We start from the raw sequence: 11,166 nt of genomic DNA, 5'->3' as shown, positions 1-11,166 counted from the left end.
GCCTGTGCCCATTTAAATTGCTTTCATGAGAGCTATCAGTGCTGTAGTTTAAATGAAGAACTTCTCTTGGAGTCACGAAGACCTAGATTCGAATCCTGTCTCTGATACATGTTGGCTATGTCACCCCGGGCCAGATATTTAAGTGCTCTAGGAAACTTTCTAAGACTATAAATTGCAGAACCACTAATGGTCTGTACTACTAGAGGAAGTTTCCTTACTGGGAGTTTTCTAGAACAATGAAATTATTAAAATTATCATCACGGTATTATCCTCATTTTACAGATGAAGAAAATGAGGCAGACAGAGGTAGGTGACTTGCCCAAGTTCACACAGGTAGTAAGTATCTGAAGCTGGATTTGAAATCAGGTCTTCCTGACTGCAGGCCCAGCCCTCTATCCACTGTACCACCAGCCAGGTCAGCCCTCCCTGGCCCCCATACAACAAATAGATTTTTCTATAGTACTTTGTTCCATTTTTATAGCACTCGTCACATAGTACCATACTATTCATATATCTTACCTTCCCTGGTAAACTATAATCTTCTTTGAGAGTGGAGACAAAGTACTATTTTCCTTTCTTCCCCCTAGTCTACCACTAGGTCTCATGCTTTGTAGTTGTATTGTCGAATGAACAAATTGAATAAGTCTTATATTGCTGAATGAATCTGAGTAACTCATATTGTTGAATGAATTGAATTATTCTTTTGTCATTGAATTAATTAATGAATTGAATAATTCTCATATAACTGAATGAATGAATGAATGAATTGAATGATTCTTGTATTGCTGAGTGAATTAATTTGAATAACTCTTGTACTGTCAAATGAATGAACTGAATAATTCTTGTATTGTTGAACGAATGAATGTGATGGTTCATCTTGGAAGGAAGGTGGAAAAGCCTTTGTTGGCTTCCTGATGATTTTGTTAATAGATTTAGTAATATTCTGAAAAGTGATCTAAGCAGTAGATAGTCCAGCTCTCCCACTCCAAATCTAGATACGGTCTTTCAATGGAAAAAAAAGCAGTGGGCCGCCACAGTAAGGGCAGAGGAACAGCTCCAAAGACAAATTTCACCTTCTTCATAATTTTGCCCTGGTGCTTGTCCTGCCCTGGTGGAAAGTCCGAAAATGTGAAAAAAGATAGAGTAACGTACAAGAAATTGACTTCGCTTGGCCTTCCTGAGGTCTCACAGATAGCAGGGTGCTTGAGAATAAAAATATGGAGCAGACATTAATAGCATTGGGGTTTGGCTATTTGTGTCATGTGTTATGTCTACAGCTGGTGGCCAGACCATCTGGGGTGAACTTGTATAGTGGCTAGTAAAATGTGATTTACTGGAAAATGGTTTTTATTGGATAAACAAGGCTCGAGCCATTTTCCCCCTTGGAGGTGATGGGGGTTCAATGGGGGAAAGGGCACCATACTTATCAAAGTAAGCCAAGTTGTTTAATTGTGTTAATTCTTTGGTGTTTAGGGATGTACTTTTTGTGGGAAAAGCACTGTAAAACATAATATTTATTGGACTGTGTATGTACTTTTTCTCTGTTGGGCTCTCAGATTTGCCAAGTGTTTTTACTTTTCTCATTTGGAAGGTACCTTTATCTACTGAGTGAATGAAGTTAAGTTCATTACACTTCAGTTTCCAGGCTCTCAGTACGTTGTTGTTGTTGTTATTGTTTTCTGGGAAGAGAAGGGGAAGCGATAGGAGAGGAAAGGAGAAGAGGAAGCAGGAAGAGAAAAGGGAGGGAGAGAAAGGGGAGGAGAGGAAAAAAATCTTTAAAAGTTATTTATCATGTTAGCATAGTTTTTGGGCCTAAGCAAGGCGTTCAGAATTTAGAGACCCAGCTGGCTCTTCCCCAAACAGTGTGCTGTGAAACTTGGGAACTGTCATGAAAATTGTGTCAGTCCTGTCTCTTTTACACTCCATGGCGAACCAGCTGCCTTATATTAGTTCTTTGATAACAATGGGATTTAGCATGCAACAAACAGAAGGCATGAATTGGGTGTTTTATACATGTTCATGCACACTTGAAGCTCAACGAGAAATACGGAGAGAGGCCCATAATCAAATAATAATCCCATGATAAAATAATCTGATTTAGAAGCTATTCAGGTGTCAGCAGTGTTTTTTAAATAAGTTGTTACGGATATTTTCTGTTTCTTATATCACCATAGTAACGTACGTACCCCTCCCCCTCCCTCTCTCAGAGAACCATCCCATATGACAAATAGTACTATTTTGGAGAAGAAAAGGAGAAAAATAAAAGTCAGCATAATTGATCAATACATTGAGAAAGTTGGAAAACATGGGCAATACGTAACACTGTGGACCTCTCACCTCCACGTAAGGGCAGGTTGGGATTATCTTCTCTCTCTTCATGTGAGTCCAGCTTGATTCTGCTAATCTTGTTATATTATTATTTTGTTTTGTTACTTTTGATTTTTTTGGTATGTCATCCTTTTTCCTATTTACATTGTTGTAGTCACTATGTGTATTGTTTTCTTGGCTCACTTTACCCTGTATCAGTTCAGGTAAATCTTTCAGTGCTTCTATATATTCATTACAAACATCATTTCTGTAGCACAGTAGCATTCCATTACATACAACTTGTTTAACCATTCCCCAATTGATGAGGAATCAACTTTCCCATCAATGATGGCAAATAACTTTGATTGCGAATTTTAGCTATCACAAAAAGTGCTGCTATAAATGTTTTGCAGTGTGTGAGAACATTTTTCTTATCAATGTCTACCTTAGGGCATGAGCTGTGTAATAAAAGGTTTGGTTCAAAGAATTTGGACATTCTAGTCACTTTGCATAATTGCTCTCCAAAATGATTGCACCATTTCACAGTTCCAACAACTTCTTAGTGTGCCTATCTCTTCACCACCATCCCAACACTGTTGCGTTTTTGGGTTATTTTTACCAATTTGCAGGGTGTAAGGTAAAACCTCCAGGTTGCTTTGATCTGTATTTCTCTTACTAGTAATAATTTGGAGCTGGTTTTCGTATAGTTGTGAATACTTTGGAGTTCTTTTGAGGAAGAACTTCCTACCTTTTGAATGGCTATTAATTAGTCTTACATATCTTTGTTAATTGTTTAAATACCTTGGATGCTAAACTCTTATCAGAGAAATGTAATACAAAGGGTTTTTTTTCATATTAGACCACCTTCCTTCTTATCCTAGATGCATTAATATTTGTGCAGAAGCTTTTCAGTTTCAAGTTCTTTCTTCTGCTGTAAACACAATATTATGTTCCTTCAATTACTTTAATCTTTTTTTGGACTCTAAGTGTTCTAGACCATGGAAACAGCTGGAGTTGCTTTATCTTTGGCACATAATTTCTATTTTGGGGAAGTTTTAGAAGTCATAGGGATGTGACAAAAATATCTCCTCTTGCCATCTTTTTTTCTCACATGTTCTGGAAGTACTCTAGGTATAGCAGTATTAAAGGAGATGGTGCTTCTTCTACTGGGTAGTTGCTAGATGAATTTTCCCAGTATAGACGCTCCTTCTCCACTCTGGGAAGTAGAATCAAAGAATATGTAAGTCTCTATATTTTTATTAGCTCTGAGTCCTCGGCCAGAGACAGCACTTATGGCAAAAATGCCTCAGTGTTAAATCCATCTCTACCTCTTCTCTAGGGATATTTCTCATCTCCGTTGCTTCTTCTAAATTTTATTGTAATAACAACCATATAGAACTTTAATGTTTGCAAGGCACTTTAGAAATATTATCTCATTTTACCCTCATAAATTTTATTCTCATGGGAGGTAGGTGCTATTATTATCCCCATTTATAGATATAGAAACTGAAGCAGATAGAGGTTAAGCAACTTGCCCAAAGCCATTCAGACATAAGGCTGGATTTGAACTCAGAACTTCCTGACTCCAGGTCCAGCATTTGACCTATTGTGTCAGCTAGCTGCCATAACTAGCAATTGCTGGTGGTTACCATTATTTATATTGAAAAAGAAAAATTTAAAACAAAGAAAAGTAAACAAATTCCCCCTACCTCCTACCTAAAGGAAAAGGCTTTGTGCTTCAATGAAAGAACTCATAGAGGAAAAAAAAATATGGGATTATAACCTGGAGGTCTGTAGTACAAAAGGGTTTCAGCAAGATAGCTTCTGCTGTAACAGACTTTGTGCTCATTTGGCCCAAATAACTTAGCTTGAAGAGTCCCAACCTCCTTCTTTTCAGTGGTGGCCTCTGTTTGACCCTTCTGTTCTCTCCTCTCCACCTAGGTTCTTGCAACTTTCTTTTCTCCAGTTCCATGTAGATTCCTATAATTTTCTTTTCTCTAGCTACTGGCTTCTGCTTATTGTGTCAAGAATTGGGTCCCCCTTCAAGTCTTTCCCCTGGAATCAATGAACTGACTTGAAAAGGTCTCTCGTAGGTGTGGCATGTCATTCTTCATCCTATCTGATTGAGGAAACTGAGAGATCTAGTAAGTTGCTCCATTTTCTCATTCACTCAAGGGACCAATTCGTACCTCATCAAGGAATAACCTGACTGTGGCCACATTTTGCATTTATCTGCCCCGCTTCTGGCATTGTGAGACTCTTGGGAAGAGGATGCAGAGAGAGAAGAGTTAGATCCTTTATCTTATGCGAACTTTTTTGCACAGGGAAAAATAGGCAAAAATTATTTAGGTAACTGCATATCAAAGATTACTTGAATTGTACCTCTAGAAAGTTGCTAATGACTCTTTTGCAAGGAATTTTCCTCTTTTTTGTTTCATTTGTGCTCATATGTTAGGAAGACACTATATTTTAGGAAGGCCCTTAAAGCTTGAGCATGTACAGAGGAAGCTGGCCAGGATGGTGGGGAGGACTGGGGACAATGATATACAGGGATCAGTTGAAGATTCTCAGTTTATTTAGCTTAAAGAGGAAAGACTCATTAGACAGTGCAAATATTTGAAGGGGTATACATGGAAAAGTAAGTAGACTTAATCTGCTTGGCCCTAAAGGGCAGAACTAAATACAATCCATAAAAGTAGCAAAAGAGATGAATGTAGGCTTAAGGTCATGAAAAACTTCCTAACAATCACTGCTCTCCGAAAGCATGACTATGGAGTATGCCTGGTGGAGCAAAGCACAGGATGCCCCACCTATAAATGGTATGAATGGAAGCCCCAGTTTCGTGGACTATGAACACCCCACAGGAGGCTGGTCCTGCCTGGGCTCAGCTCATGTTTGCCCCAAAGGTTTTTCTTGATTAAGTCTAGGGGTGTGTATATAAAATTATATGTCTCTGCTTATGTCTTTCCTATTCATGGAAATGTTAACTTGCCCAGGGGTATTACATTAGTACATTTCCTTTGCATGTGGGATTTCCAAATGGGATCAGTGTCTACTGCTCTCTCTTTTCCCGCTACGTACCTTAGCACATGCTACAGCAGAGATGTTTCTCTGGTCTCTCTAAAGGGGTAAAAATCTCTTCTCAAATTTCTATCTGTGCTAGAATTAGTCCAGAGAAAGATTTGATGGCCACTAGATTTTTTTTATGATTGTACATATGACATATATGGTAATACAAGGTGGTCCCAGGAAACTCATCAGATGGTAAACAGCACAAATGAGTTGTCTGCATGGGATGGGTGGGTGGTAAGAGACATACCATTTCCTCTTTCCCTGTCTGCTCTTCCTCTAAAGGAGCAGGAGGCAGGTGGGGCTGGTAGTAAGTATCTCATCAATTCTGAGTGCCACCTCCTAGTAATTGTATTTGACCTTGCCAATAGCATTTCCTTAGCATGGCATAAGAGAGAAGATCTAACTCTTCTCTTTCTGCATCCTCTTCCCAGGAGTCTCCCAAAGCCACGTTCAAAGAAATACTGCCAAAATGGTGAATTTTAGGGTAGAGTTTATTCTCCACTTCTGGAGTCTGACATCTCCATAGCAATGCTATCTGGGTAGATAGCCCAAAAAGCTAGTGTGATGATAATGCTTATGATGATTACAATGATGTGCATATGTATGTATGCTATATATGTAACTGAAAGTAAATTATGTTTAGATTAGGCCTGTGAAACAGCTAAGATCCAAGAATAGAATCAAAAGGTCCTTCATGAGGGCAGCTAGGTGGTGCAGTGGATAGAGCACTGGCCCTGGATTCAAGAGGACCTGAGTTCAAATCTGGCCTCAGACACATAACACTTACTAGCTGTGTGACCCTGGGCAAGTCACTTAACCCCATTGCCCTGCCCCAAAAAAAAGGTCCTTCATGGGTGATATCTGCTGCATGAATTCAGCCAACAATATGTTGACAAAGAAGCATGAAATAAATAGCTGATTAACCCTAATTTAATTCAATAAATGTTTTTATGTTAAAAACCTACTATGTATAAGACACTATACTAGGTCCTAAAATTCAAAGGCAAAACCACCTGGAATAGTCTATGTACACCTATAGCAGCGCTAACAGTAACGTCAAATAGTTATTATTGATAAATGCTATATGTGTCATTCTTCTAGATGCAGAGGTTCCCAAAGTGTGTGATGCCACCCCCGGGCTCTCTGGAGCAATGAGGAGGGTGGTAATAGCCTCAAGTGCAATTAGGGGGTGTTGAATAAAAATAAGGGGTGGTAGAAGTAAAAGGAAAGAAGAGAAGATGAGAAAATTTTGAAAAGCCATTTGTACATATTTCATCTGTTCTGTAACAGTTAAAGTCATAGTGATTACATTATTTTCCAGATAAACACATAAAGTACAAGTTATAACTGATCAGTGGTTAAGTCTGAGACAGGTCTTAACAAGCAAGTGTTGGAAGGCCAGAGTGTCTTGAATTGTCAGGAAGTCCAGCACGCATCAGCAGGAACTTAAGTGTTTAATGACTTGTTCACAATATGATACTATCTGGTTATATGATACAATGTTGCATTATCAAAATTTCAATGCAGGAAAAACCCACAAATTTACAATAAATTATTAAATTTAAGATGAGTCATTTAAAAAAATTTTTTTGAAATAACACAAATTTTTTTTAAAAAGTTAAAGGGTTAAAGAAAGCAGATTTCCAGGAGAGCACTAATTTTTTTAAAGGTGGCAGTAGGCCACATAAGTTTGGGAATCTCTGTTGTAGAATCTAAACTCTGGGGTAATTGATACATATATTTAAAGATTTAAGTTCTGCAGCAAGGAATCTCCAAAGTAAAAAAAAAAGGCACCTCTTTTGTGCTTTTAAAATACACCTTAAGAAATTTAAATTTTTTAAATCATTTTTATTTTTAATCAATGAGAATCTGCCTTATTTTTCTGCCCACTTCTCCACCATTCAGAAACAAAGATAAACAAGATTCCTATTACAAACATGTATACTCAGAAGAAATTCCTGCATTTGCCAAGTCTTGCAAAAAAAAAATATGCCTCGATATGCACTCTAACACCTCTCTATCTGGAGGTGGGCAGCACATTTCATCATGAATCTTGGCAATCATGGTTGGTCACTGTGTTGACCAGAGTTCCTAAGTATTTCAAAGTAGTTCATCTTTACAATACTTTTATTATTGTATAAATTGTTCTCCTTGTTCTATTCATTTTACTCTGCATCAGTTCATGCTAGTCTTGCCAGGTTTTTCTGAAATCATCCCCTTCTTCATTTTTTTTTTTCAGTAAACATTTCTGTTTAATGTACATAAGAACCAAATTGCACATATTAAATTTAGATTTTTCTTCACTAATACATACACTCAAAGCCAAGCAGGTCAACCTCAATTTAAAAATCTTATATTACTTTCAGAATGTGTAAAAATACATGCAATTATATAAAAACATTCAATTAATAAGTTTTAGAATCTTGGCTAATCAGGTGCTTTCCATACAACAGTTCAACATTTTTTAAAGTGTTCAATTAAAATTCAAGCACACCGCCTTATTCAGTTCTTTCTTAGACATTAACATAACTTAGCACAAACTTTTCAGCTAAATGTTGAAGAATACTAAAGGAAGTCTTCCATAAACCTATTGAGATTATACTTCAATTTCTGATTGTTTCTCATGCCTTAGATTTAGTCTCTGTTGCTTTCTTTGTTCTTGGATTGAAGATTTTTTAAAAAGTTTCTGATTAGATTTTTTGAATTACAGTGCAATCACTTTCTTTAAGAGTTTTTAAAATAATCTGTTTTTATAAATAAATGCTTTTCAGATTAAAATGACCATGGTCCATCCCTATCACATATTAATCCTTCACTAATTTTTTGTCCCTAACCACCTTGTTTCAATTTTCCTGCTAATAAAGTTCCAATAATTCAAAAATATTGTAATAGTATTTAAACAGATGTTTCATGATTTTTTAAAAATTATATATCATAGATATTTAACATTTATTATAGTGGCCATTGCCACCGGTTGGCTAGAAGTTCTTCCAACTAAAGGCTCCTAGGGTTTCCATTATCAACATTTTTCTTGCCAGTGATAATTCATTTTCAGCCTGAAGAATCACCTCCTCTAGCTGGCCATCCTGAAGCTTATCCCCGTTTCTGAAGATCTGTTTCCTCTTTTACCATATTCAGCCTTTCATTTGTAATCTATTCTGTGTACTTTCCATAGGCCTCATTTGAGGGCATAAACTCAAGATCATTGAGAATCTTCGAATATAATAATCTTAGCCGCTCCCACGGGGTCTCACATACTGCCAGTCCAGTGAGACCTGTGGTCTTCTTCAGCACCCCAGCCATGACAGCAAAGCAAGCCTTCTTCATTCTTTACAATGCAATAGTATCCCATCACATTCATATACCATAACTTGTTCAGCCTTTTCCCAATTAATGGACACTGTCCTTATTTAAAAAAAAAATCAGATGAAGGCAATTTATGGGCCACTGGGAACTTCTAAAGATTGACTGGGAGGATCAGCTATGCTTTTTGTGGCCTAAATAAAAAGCAATCTATTTGAGAGGAAACTCAACTCTTGTTCCTAAGAACTTCTCTTTGTTTCCTGCAGAATGCATGGGGAGAGGGGTAGGAAGGGGATTCCTCTCCTCAACCACCATCACCAATGGCATCTTACAGAAGAAACATATGACCAAATGAAATAGGTATAAGCACATAACCTAAGAGGAGAAATCAAGTATATTACTCCTCAACCCCTATCTTCTAGTCCAGAGGGGGGAGTTTCAAATGAGAAAGCTTGGAAAGCTTGGTCCCTGAAAAGAAGACCCTACTACTGAGGGAAGAGCAAGTCCCAGAATCAAAACTACACGGAAACAGATTGCCGATGCTCCTTTCTGGCTTACAGTAGTAAGGCTCCTGGTTCTTTCAGAATGAGCCTAATGGCACCCCAACCAAACATTTCAACTTTGAACTGGAAACTACAGAGGCTGTGGCCAGCTGGTAGACCCCATAACTCCCTCATACACCTGTTTGTTTTTCATATTTAAATGTTTTCCTGAAGCAAAGAGGACTAATGAGCATCACAATGCATAACCTAGCCAAGAATGCTGCCCGGTGAGGAGCAGCACGAGGTAATCACAAGAGGACATCAGGGACCATGTAGTGCTTGAATTTCAGGTTGCCTATCTACATGTGTTCCCTTTGCGTTGCCCCTCCCCCAAATACAGTCTCTATACTTGATCACTCTCCCCAAAGATGGTTCATATGTTTAGAGGAGAGGAAGGGGAAGGGAGAACATTTTGTTGTGAATGTTCTTCCGTGTTTTAGTAAATGCCTTTGCTTTGAGGTAATAAGGTCTGTTGACTGTTGTATTTTAAATATGTTAGTAAGGGTTCACAAATCAATTATAGTATAGGACCACAGAGTACACTAAACCTGAGTTAATCAAGCCCCAGAAAATCTACCTATAAGTTGGAGGATTGCCCATAGAGGCACTAGAAGGGAGAAAAATGATTCTGTTTACTCTTCCTATTTTGTTTTGATGCACCATTATGTATGACAAAATGCATCCTGAACCTTTAAGCCATGTTAATGGTGGGGGATGGGTGAGAGGCAATGGTTTTAGAGAATCCACACAGTAGATGGAAAGAGCACATTTGGGGAGTCAGAAGACAGTTCTGGCCCTCACATCACACCACCTGAGTGAAACTGGGCAAATTACTAAACATCTCAGCTTACTCACCAATAAAATGGGAATCATCATTATTGTAAGGAAAGGACTTTGTTCTTTTATTATTTTAATAATATGCAAAACTCCAAATTTCCTAGCACAGAACATACAAACACAAATTCAAAAGAAAGCCTTAGCTCTTAGAAATATTAAACATCACATAATTGTTCAACTTCACACTCCTTTTTTTTCTTTGCTGCTTCTTCTGTCTCCTGGGGAAGGTAGAAGGGTAATAAAAACAGCAGCTATGTTGTAGCAGTTTATTCATTTATTCAAATACTTATGGCATACCTATAAACATAGCACTCTGGAATTAAAATTAAGATGTTATAATATGAACTGATGCTGAGTGAAGTGAGCAGAACCAGGAGAACATTGTACACAGTAACAGCCACATTGTGCAGTGACTAAATTTGATATACTTACTTCTTCTTAGCAATGCAAGGATCCAAGGCAACTTCAAAGGACTCATGAAGGAAAATGTTGTCCACATTCAGAAAAAGAACTATGGAGTCTGAATGCAGATTGAAGCATATTATTTGCTCTCTCTCTCTCTCTCTCTCTCTCTCTCTCTTTTTTTTTTTTTGGTTTCTTCTTTCTTGTGGTTTCTCCCATGGTTCTAATTCTTCTTTACAACACGACTAATGTGAAAAATAGGTTTAATATGAATGTGTATGCAGAGCCTATATCAAATTGCCTACTGTCTTGGGGCGGGGGAAGGGAAGGATGGGGAGAAAAATTTGGAACTCAAAATCTTTTGGAAGTGAATGTTGAAAACTAAAAATAAATAAATAACTTATTTTTAAAAGTTATAATATGTACTTTGCCTTCCGAGAGCTTAGAAAGGCTACTTAGAAGTCATCTGGTCCAATCTCTCATGAAACTGCCATTTTATCAAGCTGATGGTGTCTGCATATGTGCCCCATCCCACCTATTTTGGAGAGTTATACTAAAATTTTATTAATAATGTCTCTATTTCATTTTGAAATGAAACTAGGGGAGCCCCATGATTCAGGAAGAACAAAAAGACACTGCTTTCTAGTGCCCCACTATAAAGGTATTTGGAGATTAAATTTCAAGATATCTCAAAGGGGGAATT

At 37.6% G+C, this 11,166-nt stretch overlaps 1 pseudogene; it reads right to left on the bottom strand.

The window, feature by feature from the left end:
- Window positions 1-8,331: 8,331 nt before the first annotated feature.
- Window positions 8,332-8,682, bottom strand: LOC110215357 (NADH dehydrogenase [ubiquinone] 1 alpha subcomplex subunit 5 pseudogene; annotated as a pseudogene).
- Between the last annotated feature and the right edge of the window lie 2,484 nt (window positions 8,683-11,166).

The sequence above is a fragment of the Phascolarctos cinereus genome, unplaced genomic scaffold (genome assembly GCF_003287225.1).
Source record: "Phascolarctos cinereus isolate Bilbo 61053 unplaced genomic scaffold, phaCin_HiC Scaffold_3;HRSCAF=262, whole genome shotgun sequence".
Lineage (NCBI taxonomy): Eukaryota > Metazoa > Chordata > Mammalia > Diprotodontia > Phascolarctidae > Phascolarctos > Phascolarctos cinereus.
The sequence above is the reverse complement of the archived record's forward strand: the minus strand, read 5'-3'. Positions and strand labels throughout refer to the sequence as shown.